A 14,051-nucleotide genomic window follows, 5' to 3' on the forward strand; every position below is an offset into this window, starting at 1 on the left:
CGGGGCTTTCACTGACAGCGCAGCGCTCAGCCAATAAAAAGCGAACAGTAAGAAAGGGCTTAGGAAGCTGCTATGGGCGCCGCCATTCTTAAGGGCAAATGAAGGATATAGGGAGGAGTTATGGGAAACCGCGTCAGGCGGGCGTGTCCAACTTTGTTACCAAGTGTAAGTGGCGGTACAGCTGGGTTGCCAGGCTGGTGGGTTTTCCGCCAAATTGGGCTACTAATGTAAAGCCCTGGTGGGTTTACAAAGTACAAACCCGCTAAGGTACAGTTTTGGGCTATTTTTTTGGAGCCTTGGTGGGTTTGTAGTTTGGAAACTGGCCAAAGTTTTCTTTCCCCCTGGTGTGTCTGTTCCAGTGCATGCTGGGTAATGTAGTTTATATCTAACAATTAGCCTACAGCTAGGAGTAATATAAAACTACAATACCCAGCATGCAATTGGACAGTATAGCCAGAGGCTATGTTTTGTATTCATTTTTTGCTCTTTCAGGCTCAACCTGTCTGTTCTACTACATTGTACTATTGTACCGTTACTTTCTACTGGGATGTGGGGGGAGTTGTGCAGTTGGTCCTTAAGCTATAACTCTTAGGATGAGTTGTAGTTTAACGCACCCATATGTATATCATGTTTGGGGTTAATGCAACATTCAGAATCCATTTCTGTAGTGACTTCCCAGCAGGACTGGGCACAGAGGGGTTTATCAGCCATCCCAGTAACTGGAGAGGGGGCACAGGGCTTGGGTAGTGATTATACGCATTAAAAAGGCAGGTTTTCCCACATATACTTTTATTTTTTTAGGATTATTTTATTGCCCACATCGGGCTATTTTTGGGCTACTTTCAAAGTGGCTTTTGGCTAGTTTTGGGCTGGTCTTAGAACTGACTTTGGGTGGATTGGAAAAATAAATCTGGCGACACTGTGGTACCGTAAGCCATTTTGAGATTTCTGCTCTCCCATTCACATGGTTAGCTGGCAGTGCTGGGGATAGGTGGCAGGGAGGGCAGCGCTGGGGATAGATGGCAGGGAGGGCAGCGCTGGGAATAGGTGGCAGCGCTGGGAATAGGTGGCAGGGAGGGCAGCGCTGGGGATAGATGGCAGGGAGGGCAGCGCTGGGAATAGGTGGCAGCGCTGGGAATAGGTGGCAGGGAGGGCAGCGCTGGGGATAGATGGCAGGGAGGGCAGCGCTGGGAATAGGTGGCAGCACTGGGAATAGGTGGCAGGGAGGGCAGCGCTGGGGATAGATGGCAGGAAGGGCAGTGCTGGGGATAGATGGCAGGGAGGGAAGTGCTGGGGATAGATGGCAGGGAGGGCAGTGCTGGGGATAGATGGCAGGGAGGGCAGTGCTGGGGATAGATGGCAGGGAGGGCAGTGCTGGGGATAGATGGCAGGGAGGGCAGTGCTGGGGGTAGATGGCAGGGAGGGCAGTGCTGGGGATAGATGGCAGGGAGGCAGTGTTGGGGATGGATGGCAGGGAGGGCAGTGCTGGGGGTAGATGGCAGGGAGGGCAGTGCTGGGGATAGATGGCAGGGAGGCAGTGCTGGGGATAGATGGCAGGGAGGCAGTGCTGGGGATAGATGGCAGGTAGGTAGTGTTGGGGATAGATGGCAGGGAGGGCAGTGCTGGGGATAGATGGCAGGGAGGCAGTGCTTGGGGGTAGATGGCAGGGCGGGCAGTGCTGGGGATAGATGGCAGGGAGGCAGTGCTTGGGGGTAGATGGCAGGGAGGGCAGTGCTGGGGATAGATGGCAGGGAGGCAGTGTTGGGGATAGATGGCAGGGAGGCAGTGTTGGGGATAGATGGCAGGTAGGTAGTGTTGGGGATAGATGGCAGGGAGGCAGTGTTGGGGATAGATGGCAGATAGGTAGTGTTGGGGATAGATGGTAGGGAGGCAGTGTTGGGGATAGATGGCAGGGAAGGCAGTGCTGGGGATAGATGGCAGGGAGGCAGTGCTTGGGGGTAGATGGCAGGGAGGGCAGTGCTGGGGATAGATGGCAGGGAGGCAGTGCTTGGGGGTAGATGGCAGGGAGGGCAGTGCTGGGGATAGATGGCAGGGAGGGCAGTGATGGGGATAGATGGCAGGGAGGGCAGTGCTGGGGATAGATGGCAGGGAGGGCAGTGCTGGGGATAGATGGCAGGGAGGGCAGTGATGGGCATAGATGGCAGGGAGGCAGTGTTGGGGATAGATGGCAGGGAGGGCAGTGTTGGGGATAGATGGTAGGGAGGCAGTGCTGGGGATAGATGGCAGGGAGGCAGTGCTTGGGGGTAGATGGCAGGGAGGGCAGTGCTGGGGATAGATGGCAGGGAGGCAGTGCTTGGGGGTAGATGGCAGGGAGGGCAGTGTTGGGGATAGATGGCAGGGAGGGCAGTGATGGGGATAGATGGCAGGGAGGGCAGTGCTGGGGATAGATGGCAGGGAGGGCAGTGCTGGGGATAGATGGCAGGGAGGGCAGTGATGGGCATAGATGGCAGGGAGGCAGTGTTGGGGATAGATGGCAGGGAGGCAGTACTTGGGGATAGATGGCAGGGAGGGCAGTGCTGGGGATAGATGGCAGGGAGGCAGTGCTTGGGGGTAGATGGCAGGGAGGGCAGTGCTGGGGATAGATGGCAGGGAGGGCAGTGCTGGGGATAGATGGCAGGGAGGGCAGTGATGGGCATAGATGGCAGGGAGGCAGTGTTGGGGATAGATGGCAGGGAGGGCAGTGCTGGGGATAGATGGCAGGGAGGGCAGTGATGGGCATAGATGGCAGGTAGGCAGTGTTGGGGATAGATGGCAGGGAGGCAGTGTTGGGGATAGATGGCAGGTAGGTAGTGTTGGGGATAGATGGCAGGTAGGTAGTGTTGGGGATAGATGGCGGAGATTTTAAACAAGAAGACTTGGTTAGAGGACCAGGCCCAATAGGTTGACTTTTGGGGATAAATAATAAGAAAGAGTTACAATAGTAAATGATAAGAAAGGGAGGATTCTCAGATGGATTGATGGCAGTTTGAGTTACAACAAGGTGAGATACAGTATTTACCTAAACAGACAGTCAGTTCAGCAGAATGAGTACAGCCCGGGGGGGGGGGGGGGGGGGGGGGGGGGGGGGGGGGGGGTGTTACTGCAAAGTGTGCAGCCAATACCTTCTTGCCCTCTCCCAGTGCCGAGTCAAGCTGGCCTTATGCACTGTGTGCCCATACTGCCACCTACAGGCGCAGGGGGAGCAGGCAGAAAATGGTGGGGGCATATTATGCAAAATAGTACCCCGGCTCATTCTTGTCTCCAGGGTTGGTGTGTGTTTGACATCACACATACGCTGCTCATGACATCACGCACACGATGTAGGGGCGTATTTAGGGTCGGTTCCTAAATACACCCCTGATTAGGGAATCAGGTGGGTTTGAAAATTTTATCTGGCGATGCACCATGTGGGGAATCATCAGAGGAGGAAGTGAGGAGAAGACCTACCATACTATGCTTCCTGCTGGTTTAATTGGTAGCTCTTTGCACGAATGTTTGAAACAATTAAAAGGCAGCCATGTTTGGCCCCATGTAAGCTCTCTGTTGAGTTAAGGTGGCCATACCCAAAAAGATCTGCTTCTTTGGCAAGCTTGCTAGAGGATTTATCCAGATTGATTGATCGGATTGATCCAGTCATTTGTCAAGTCTGGACGAATTACGACAGATATAAAGCAGGCCCCTCTGAGGGCCCCGTGTGCAAGCCAATAAGCTGCCAACTCAGCTTTTATTGGACCATGTGTGGCCACCTTTAGTCGAGAGTCCTTGCACCAGGTTATAAAGATTTAGATTGTAAGCTCTACGGGGCAGGGACCTCCATCCTCTTGTGTCTTTAACTCTTACCCTCCCATATAGATTGTAAGCTCTACGGGGCAGGGACCCCCATCCTCTTGTGTCTTTGACTCTTACCCTCCCATATAGATTGTAAGCTCTACGGGGCAGGGACCTCCATCCTCTTCTGTCTTTGACTCTTACCCTCCCATATAGATTGTAAGCTCTACGGGGCAGGGACCTCCATCCTCTTGTGTCTTTAACTCTTACCCTCCCATATAGATTGTAAGCTCTACGGGGCAGGGACCTCCATCCTCTTGTGCCTTTGACTCTTACCCTCCCATATAGATTGTAAGCTCTACGGGGCAGGGACCCCCATCCTCTTGTGTCTTTGACTCTTACCCTCCCATATAGATTGTAAGCTCTACGGGGCAGGGACCTCCATCCTCTTGTGTCTTTGACTCTTACCCTCCCATATAGATTGTAAGCTCTACGGGGCAGGGACCCCCATCCTCTTGTGTCTTTGACTCTTACCCTCCCATATAGATTGTAAGCTCTACGGGGCAGGGACCTCCATCCTCTTCTGTCTTTGACTCTTACCCTCCCATATAGATTGTAAGCTCTACGGGGCAGGGACCTCCATCCTCTTGTGTCTTTGACTCTTACCCTCCCATATAGATTGTAAGCTCTACGGGGCAGGGACCTCCATCCTCTTGTGTCTTTAACTCTTACCCTCCCATATAGATTGTAAGCTCTACGGGGCAGGGACCTCCATCCTCTTGTGTCTTTAACTCTTACCCTCCCATATAGATTGTAAGCTCTACGGGGCAGGGACCTCCATCCTCTTGTCCCGCATATCGGACGGTCGCTTATTTATTATAAGGAAAACTTGTTTGAATGAGAAACTCGAGTTTGAGAATACGGCTTGACTTGGCCTATGACAACTCCCATTGACTACAGAAACTTGCAAGCTTTTAGATGTCGTTATCGGGGGTTTTGCACTTTATAAACACCAGACATACAAGTTTTTGAACCATAACTTCAGTTCGAGTTTTTCAAGAGCAAAAAAAACACAAATCGAGGGAAAAAAAATCAAAGTCGACCCCCTAATGTTCTTTCCTATAGAACATTGGACATAACCGTCTCTAATAGCACCGGCCTAAGCCAACGAGGGCCTTCTGATAGTGTCTTCTGATGGGGAAGCACCAACTGTTGACCGAAGTCTTGGCAATGTCTAAATATCCAAAAGCCATTGGATATTAGTGCTTGATGCCTGGGGGCTCGTGCAAAATCTACAGACTATGGATATATTTTAATTAATTTACAATGAAGTTGTTAAAGATTCTGACCATATTGTGGAATAATAAACACTGGACAATGATGAGGATAATGTTGACCTGTAACGATCGGCAACGGTGCATGAACAGTTGGCAAATGTGTACATTTGAAAGGGCCAATAATTCTACTTATTCCAATGTTCCTCCAGCGTGTGGCACATAAATGTACTGCTGCATTACTGCTGATACTAATCCAAACAGCACTAAGCAAAAATAGATATATCTCTTTTGTGGTGAAGCTTTCAACTTGAATGTGGAACACTCGGGCCTCCACCCAAGGGAAAGTATAGTCTGACGACGGAAACACGAAGCTCAACTGCTGAACAAAATATTTATATTTATATACATGCAAGACTGGAGGAGAAAGTGTTGCTTTAAGAAATATGAGAATATGGAAAGATAAAAACACTAATGATTCGTCAGTGGTCCTTTTCTAAAAAAAAAGAATAAACCAGGCAGGGGTACTCTCTGGTAGTCCTTGTAGTGCCTTGAAATGATCGCTAAAGAAAAGAAGATTAGCCAAAAGAGAACGAATGCTTGAAGCGTTACTCTCAACAGATGAGCATTATATGCGCTGCTTTATAGAATATGGAAAGTACACTGGGGTGGCAATAGAATAAAATAAAAAATGTAAACTAATTTTAGAGCAGTGGTTCTAGCCCAGCCTACAGTTCAGTTAGGGTGAAAATTGGGGCATCAGTCGATTGTTTGGTTCTAGCCCAGCCTACAGTTCAGTCAGGGTGAAAATTGGGGCATCAGTCGATTGTTTGGTTCTAACCCAGCCTACAGTTCAGTCAGGGTGAAAATTGGGGCATCAGTCGATTGTTTGGTTCTAGCCCAGCCTACAGTTCAGTTAGGGTGAAAATTGGGGCATCAGTCGATTGTTTGGTTCTAGCCCAGCCTACAGTTCAGTTAGGGTGAAAATTGGGGCATCAGTCGATTGTTTGGTTCTAGCCCAGCCTACAGTTCAGTTAGGGTGAAAATTGGGGCATCAGTTGATTGTTTGGTTCTAGCCCAGCCTACAGTTCAGTTAGGGTGAAAATTGGGGCATCAGTCGATTGTTTGGGTCTAGCCCAGCCTACAGTTCAGTCAGGGTGAAAATTGGGGCATCAGTCGATTGTTTGGTTCTAGCCCAGCCTACAGTTCAGTCAGGGTGAAAATTGGGGCATCAGTCGATTGTTTGGTTCTAGCCCAGCCTACAGTTCAGTTAGGGTGAAAATTGGGGCATCAGTCGATTGTTTGGTTCTAGCCCAGCCTACAGTTCAGTTAGGGTGAAAATTGGGGCATCAGTCGATTGTTTGGGTCTAGCCCAGCCTACAGTTCAGTCAGGGTGAAAATTGGGGCATCAGTCGATTGTTTGGTTCTAGCCCAGCCTACAGTTCAGTTAGGGTGAAAATTGGGGCATCAGTCGATTGTTTGGTTCTAGCCCAGCCTACAGTTCAGTTAGGGTGGAAATTGGGGCATCAGTGGATTGTTCTAGTTCAGGAGCACCTAGTGGCCATCAGTCCACTGTTCTAGTTCAGGTACCCCTAGAGGGTATTAGTCCCCTATTTTAGTTCAGGACACCCTAAAGGGCATCTGTCAATTTGTTCTAGTTCAGGGGCACCTAGTGGCCATCAGTCCACTGTTCTACTTCAGGAGCCCCTCAAGGGCATCAGTCCGCTGTTCTACTTCAAGAGCCCCTAGAGGGCATAAGTCTGCTGTTCTACTTCAGGAGCCCCTAGAGGGCATCAGTCCACTGTTCTAGTTCAGGAGCCCCTAGAGGGCATAAGTCTGTTGTTCTACTTCAGGAGCCCCTTGAGGGCATCAGTCCGCTGTTCTACTTCAAGAGCCCCTAGAGGGCATAAGTCTGCTGTTCTACTTCAGGAGCCCCTAGAGGGCATCAGTCCGCTGTTCTAGTTCAGAAGCCCCTAGAGGGCATGTCTGCTGTTCTACTTCAGGAGCCCCTTGAGGGCATCAGTCCGCTGTTCTACTTCAAGAGCCCCTAGAGGACATCAGTCCGCTGTTCTACTTCAAGAGCCCCTAGAGGGCATAAGTCTGCTGTTCTACTTCAGGAGCCCCTTGAGGGCATCAGTCCGCTGTTCTAGTTCAGAAGCCCCTAGAGGGCATGTCTGCTGTTCTACTTCAGGAGTCCTTTGAGGGCATCATTCCACTGTTCTACTTCAAGAGCCCCTAGAGGGCATCAGTCCACTGTTCTAGTTCAGGAGCCCCTAGAGGGCATCAGTCCATTGTTCTAGTTCAGGAACCCCTAGAGGGCATGTCTGCTGTTCTACTTCAGCAGTCCTTTGAGGGCATCATTCCACTGTTCTACTTCAGGAGCCCCTCAAGGGCATCAGTCCGCTGTTCTACTTCAAGAGCCCCTAGAGGGCATAAGTCTGCTGTTCTACTTCAGGAGCCCCTAGAGGGCATCAGTCCACTGTTCTAGTTCAGGAGCCCCTAGAGGGCATAAGTCTGCTGTTCTACTTCAGGAGCCCCTTGAGGGCATCAGTCCGCTGTTCTACTTCAAGAGCCCCTAGAGGACATAAGTCTGCTGTTCTACTTCAGGAGCCCCTTGAGGGCATCAGTCCGCTGTTCTAGTTCAGAAGGCCCTAGAGGGCATGTCTGCTGTTCTACTTCAGGAGCCCCTTGAGGGCATCAGTCCGCTGTTCTACTTCAAGAGCCCCTAGAGGACATCAGTCCGCTGTTCTACTTCAAGAGCCCCTAGAGGGCATAAGTCTGCTGTTCTACTTCAGGAGCCCCTTGAGGGCATCAGTCCGCTGTTCTACTTCAGGAGCCCCTACAGGGCATCAGTCCACTGTTCTACTTCAGGAGCCCCTAGAGAGCATCAGTCTGCTGTTCTAGTTCAGGAACCCCTTGAGGGCATCAGTCCGCTGTTCTACTTCAGGAGCCCCTAGAGGGCATCAGTCCGCTGTTCTACTTCAGGAGCCCCTACAGGGCATCAGTCCACTGTTCTACTTCAGGAGCCCCTAGAGAGCATCAGTCTGCTGTTCTAGTTCAGGAACCCCTTGAGGGCATCAGTCCGCTGTTCTACTTCAGGAGCCCCTAGAGGGCATCAGTCTGCTGTTCTAGTTCAGGAGCCCCTAGAGGGCATCAGTCTGCTGTTCTAGTTCAGGAACCCCTAGAGGGCATCAGTCCGCTGTTCTAGTTCAGGAACCCCTAGAGGGCATCAGTCCACTGTTCTAGTTCAGGAGCCCAGTAGAGCACTGTTTGACATGGCTATCACTATGCAGACAAAACTGTGTTAGCTCAAAATCAACAGGGATTATCTACTGGCAGGCAGGAGATGTTGCACATAGAGGGCTATTGAGAAGAACGATCCCAACTTAATCCTGGTATTACAATGAGTGTGACCGACATGAGCCCTGTGCGCTGACAGCTCATCTGGTTCTTGGCCTGGGAAGAAGTGAGTTCTTGTAAACCACCCGTTGCCTTCCCCAACTTGTTCATGCTTGTGCATTGCCTCATCTCGCACAACGCAAGCTGAAAGATCCTTTCGGCAGCCCCTTAGCCTCGCACCTCTCAGGTCTGGCCGCCAGGGGGCGCCGTGCAGCGGAGTCAGCTCCTTCTGCTTCTCTGTCTAAACACTGTGCTGTAACCGGAGCATTTCCTTATTCTCGCAGTAACCACACCTTACTGGGGATCTCAACTTAGCTGCAACTTTTCAGCCATACTGCAGCCCGAAATTCCCTCCACTCACCGGTGTCCTGCCACGAAATCCACTCAAGGTAAGGAACGACTTAACGCTTTGGGCTTCGACTTGTCCTTTAAACAGCTCTGGGTTCATTTCACTTGAGAACTGATCGTTTCTTACACTACGAGTTAGGACGGACGTGTGGCTCCGTATAAGTCTATGTGTGTGTGTATAGAGGCAGAGAAAACCATGTATCGAACATTGGCCGAAGAGAAACAGTATCAAGAGATGGTGGCCTCTTATAAGGCCATTAGATTCCTTCCAATTGTCCCCTTGCCTGTGACGTTTTTGCAGCAGTGTGGTAATGGGAGGGGGGACGTAAGTCTGCGAAAAGTCCCAAACAAGGCGATAAACTGATCTTATATTTGACTGCTTTGTTTTCTATAATGTAATATTCTATTTTTAATAACCTCCCTATAAATCTGCACACACCACATAGATATATATATAATTGCAGGTCTGGGCAGTACAACAAACTTCCCAGCATGCAACAAAATATGAATCTGATGAGCAGCGTCCTGTCTGCTGGGTACAGTTGGCATCCATAAAGGGAAAGTAATATGCATTTGTTATATTGCACAGATGCATTTGTGTATGTGTGGGAGCTGCCATACTGCCCGCTACATGTCTACATAGTAACATAGTAAGTTGGGTTGAAAAAAGACGTACGTCCATCAAGTTCAACCATAATGCCTATATATAACCTGCCTAACTGCTAGTTGATCCAGAGGAAGGCAAAAAACCCCATCTGAAATGAAACAGTGCCCCCAGTGGCCCGAATGAGAAATAATAGCGAAGCACTTTACTGCTGAATAAGTACGCATTCTTAGCGATGGGAGTAACCGTAACTGTTTCAAAGTCCATTTGTCGGCACTTGTGTGCGGGTATGGCACATTAATGGGAGGTTAAGTACGAGAGCAGAGTCAGGGCTGTCAAGGAGCTGAGCTCTAATAAAGGGCTCATTATTGTAAGAAGGATGACTTTTCTCTTTTAACGAGGAATTCAGCAACAGCAGTTTTTGACAGCCGTTATCTGCATGTATATATGTATATACACATATCCACATGAAGCAAAGCCCAGCGGAGAAAGGAGCCTTCATCACTTGTTTCATTTGGCAAGGCTGAAGCTATGTTTTGCGGTGAAGCTTTTTAACTTGTATGCGGAACGCTCAGGCCTCCACCCAAGGGAAAGTATAGTCTCATATCGGATGCATTGAAACATGAAGCTCGACAGATGAACTATACACATATATACATGCGAGACTGGAGGGGAAGGGGTTGCTTTACTGTAAAGAAGATGAGAATATGGAAAAACACTGGCAATTTGTTGGTGCTCCTATTAAAAAAAAATAGCATATTTTCCATATAGTTCCATGGCCATATAAAGGTTATTTGTGGCTCTTGTTTATTATATAGTGAATAAAGTACCCCCTATTGTAACATATAGGGATATTATAAGGCACAGAGGGGTTCCATGGCCATATAAAGGGTATTTGTGGCTCCTGTATATTATATAGTGAATAAAGTACCCCCTATTGTAACATATAGGGATATTATAAGTCACAGAGGGGTTCCATGGCCATATAAAGGTTATTTGTGGCTCTTGTTTATTATATAGTGAATAAAGTACCCCCTATTGTAACATATAGGGATATTATAAGTCACAGAGGAGTTCCATGGCCATATAAAGGGTATTTGTGGCTCTTGTATATTATATAGTGAATAAAGTACCCCCTATTGTAACATATAGGGATATTATAAGTCACAGAGGGGTTCCATGGCCATATAAAGGTTATTTGTGGCTCTTGTTTATTATATAGTGAATAAAGTACCCCCTATTGTAACATATAGGGATATTATAAGTCACAGAGGAGTTCCATGGCCATATAAAGGGTATTTGTGGCTCTTGTATATTATATAGTGAATAAAGTACCCCCTATTGTAACATATAGGGATATTATAAGTCACAGAGGGGTTCCATGGCCATATAAAGGTTATTTGTGGCTCCTGTATATTATATAGTGAATAAAGTACCCCCTATTGTAACATATAGGGATATTATAAGTCACAGAGGGGTTCCATGGCCATATAAAGGTTATTTGTGGCTCCTGTATATTATATAGTGAATAAAGTACCCCCTATTGTAACATATAGGGATATTATAAGGCACAGAGGGGTTCCATGGCCATATAAAGGGTATTTGTGGCTCCTGTATATTATATAGTGAATAAAGTACCCCCTATTGTAACATATAGGGATATTATAAGTCACAGAGGGGTTCCATGGCCATATAAAGGGTATTTGTGGCTCCTGTATATTATATAGTGAATAAAGTACCCCCTATTGTAACATATAGGGATATTATAAGTCACAGAGGGGTTCCATGGCCATATAAAGGTTATTTGTGGCTCCTGTATATTATATAGTGAATAAAGTACCCCCTATTGTAACATATGAGGATATTAGAAGTCACCGAGGAGTTTCATGACCTGTATGAAAAGTGACTTATAATATCCCTATATTTTAGGGATGCACCAATTTTCACTATTTTTGGGTTCAACCCTCCATAAAAGATTCAGGCGAATCCTAATGTTCATATAAACTAGGCAATGGAAGGGTTCGCGTTTATAGAATATGGAAAATACATGGGGAGGTGCCAATTTGTTAGGTTGTTATCACCTTTGCTGGTGTTTTTATTCTAAAGTACCGGCCTGGGGTACTTCAATGGGGAGCATAGTGGCGCCGTATTCCTTTTGCTGTGGTATTTCTTGTGGCAGCTTGGGGTGGTGGCTTAGGGACAAAAACATTACACCCCCAATTTCCAAGTATTACCGTACTGAACATGTGCCCAGCTCTAGAATGCCCAAGGAACATCTGGGAGCAGAAGGAAAATGGTGCCACCACGCTCCCCTGAAAAGTACCCAGGGGGGCAACGACCCAGGATAAAGGGTTAGTCATTTTCTATAAAAACAAACCTGCCTGGGGCAGGGGCGGGCCAACCGACCGGGCGCCCTAGGCAACCCGGTCGGCCAACTTCGCCCACCTCCCCGCCCCCCCCCCCGATTAGATCGGTCATTGCCTCCGCCGCTAATGACAAGCGGCGGAGGCAATGACAAAGTAGCACTAGGGGTAGGCAGGAGAGGCTGCTGCCTGGTGCCCCTCAATCGTTGCTCCCTAGGCAGCTGCCTCTTCTGCCTACCCCTGGTTCCGGCCCTGGCCTGGGGTACCTTAATGGGGAGCACAATGGCACCATTTCCCTCCGCTATGATATTCCTTGTAGAAACATGCACATAGCCCAAACAAGGAACACCAGGTAGCAGACGAAAAATAGTGCCGGAGTGCTCTCTATCAACATTCCCCCAACTGGTTCATTTTTATCTAGAAGACGTGCAATGGCCCGGGTTAACATTCTAGGGATTTTGCTTACTGTGGGGTGCACCCACTAGTACTTTCAGCATTACTTGTTCTTTAATATTTCCCAAGCAAACCAAGCCATTTACAGCATTATCGGGCCGTGCCAATCCAAACAGCCAGACTCGGTGGGGGACCACATATCTCAGAAGCAGATCTTTTGGCAATACTGAGTATATTCTGGGTGCTACTTGCTGTGTGAAGGGAAGGAGGAGGGGTTAAAGTAAATTTTATAACTAAGATGAGCCTCTCACATCGCTCCCCCTTGCTGGGTTGAGGGAATCTGCTGAAAAGCAGCTGACCCCCCTCACCCTCTCAGTGGTGTAGCTACAAGCCGTGCAGATATACATTTACTGAGTTGTAACATTTCAGTATGTGTTGCAGAACCATTGGGTTAAACAAACACTCATGTTGGAATAACTCCTGCCTGGATGCCTCCCAAGTATGAATTCAGGGGCGTACCCACAGAAGAACTAGACTCTGCGACTGCTGGCGGGGGTCGGGCAGGAATGTATTGAGCCCACAGGGTGGCATTCGCTCATTTGGTAAGGTCGCCAAACAAGCAGATCTTCTCCCAAAATGCCCACCTAAAGGGTATAGGCGCCATCAGACAGAGTACCACATCAACGATTCCCGATCTGACGGAAAATCAAACCTTCCCGATCAAGATCTGCCCAGTTTTAGGCCATTCATACACAGGCAGATAAGCTGCTTAATCGGTTTAAAGAACCCATATCGGCAGCTGAGATCTGCCCATGTATGGCCCCCTTAACATGAGCATTTTCACTACGTTTTTGCAAAACGTCTTCCCCCTGCCTTTGCTAGGGCACTAAAAAAATTCTCCTGGAGGACCCAGTAACTTCTAACAATGGCACTAATCTCCCAAACGATCTATGACAGATTTGGGTCATTCTCCACATTCCTTTATAAGATCACCCCCGGTTACTGACGTGCTTCTATAATGAGCGTTGGCCCTGCAGAAAATTTCCGATTGGCTTTCCCCTCTGTAGGTATGGATAGGACTTTCACCTGCCTGTCATTAGGTATAGGACTTTCATCTGCCTGTCAGTAGGTATAGGACTTTCATCTGCCTGTCAGTAGGTATAGGACTTTCATCTGCCTGTCATTATGGATAGGACTTTCACCTGCCTGTCAGTAGGTATAGGACTTTCATCTGCCTGTCATTATGGATAGGACTTTCACCTGCCTGTCAGTAGGTATAGGACTTTCATCTGCCTGTCATTATGGATAGGACTTTCACCTGCCTGTCAGTAGGTATAGGACTTTCATCTGCCTGTCATTATGGATAGGACTTTCACCTGCCTGTCAGTAGGTATAGGACTTTCACCTGCCTGTCAGTAGGTATAGGACTTTCATCTGCCTGTCAGTAGGTATAGGACTTTCATCTGCCTGTCATTATGGATAGGACTTTCACCTGCCTGTCAGTAGGTATAGGACTTTCATCTGCCTGTCATTATGGATAGGACTTTCACCTGCCTGTCAGTAGGTATAGGACTTTCATCTGCCTGTCATTATGGATAGGACTTTCACCTGCCTGTCAGTAGGTATAGGACTTTCATCTGCCTGTCATTATGGATAGGACTTTCACCTGCCTGTCAGTAGGTATAGGACTTTCATCTGCCTGTCAGTATGGATAGGACTTTCACCTGCCTGTCAGTATGGATAGGACTTTCATCTGCCTGTCAGTATGGATAGGACTTTCATCTGCCTGTCAGTATGGATAGGACTTTCACCTGCCTGTCAGTATGGATAGGACTTTCATCTGCCTGTCAGTATGGATAGGACTTTCATCTGCCTGTCAGTATGGATAGGACTTTCATCTGC

The 14,051-nt window shown here is 48.3% G+C and overlaps 1 protein-coding gene across 1 annotated transcript in view; it reads left to right on the forward strand.

Annotated features, from left to right (window-relative positions):
• The first annotated feature begins 8,750 nt into the window (after positions 1-8,750).
• The window catches only part of cdc42se1 (cdc42 small effector 1), a 35,387-nt gene continuing 30,086 nt past the window's right edge, over positions 8,751-14,051 (forward strand). The window contains 1 exon segment of the mRNA NM_001030444.1: positions 8,751-8,830. The gene's annotated coding sequence lies outside the window, so the exon portion shown is untranslated.

Source organism: Xenopus tropicalis, chromosome 8 (assembly GCF_000004195.4).
Source record: "Xenopus tropicalis strain Nigerian chromosome 8, UCB_Xtro_10.0, whole genome shotgun sequence".
Lineage (NCBI taxonomy): Eukaryota > Metazoa > Chordata > Amphibia > Anura > Pipidae > Xenopus > Xenopus tropicalis.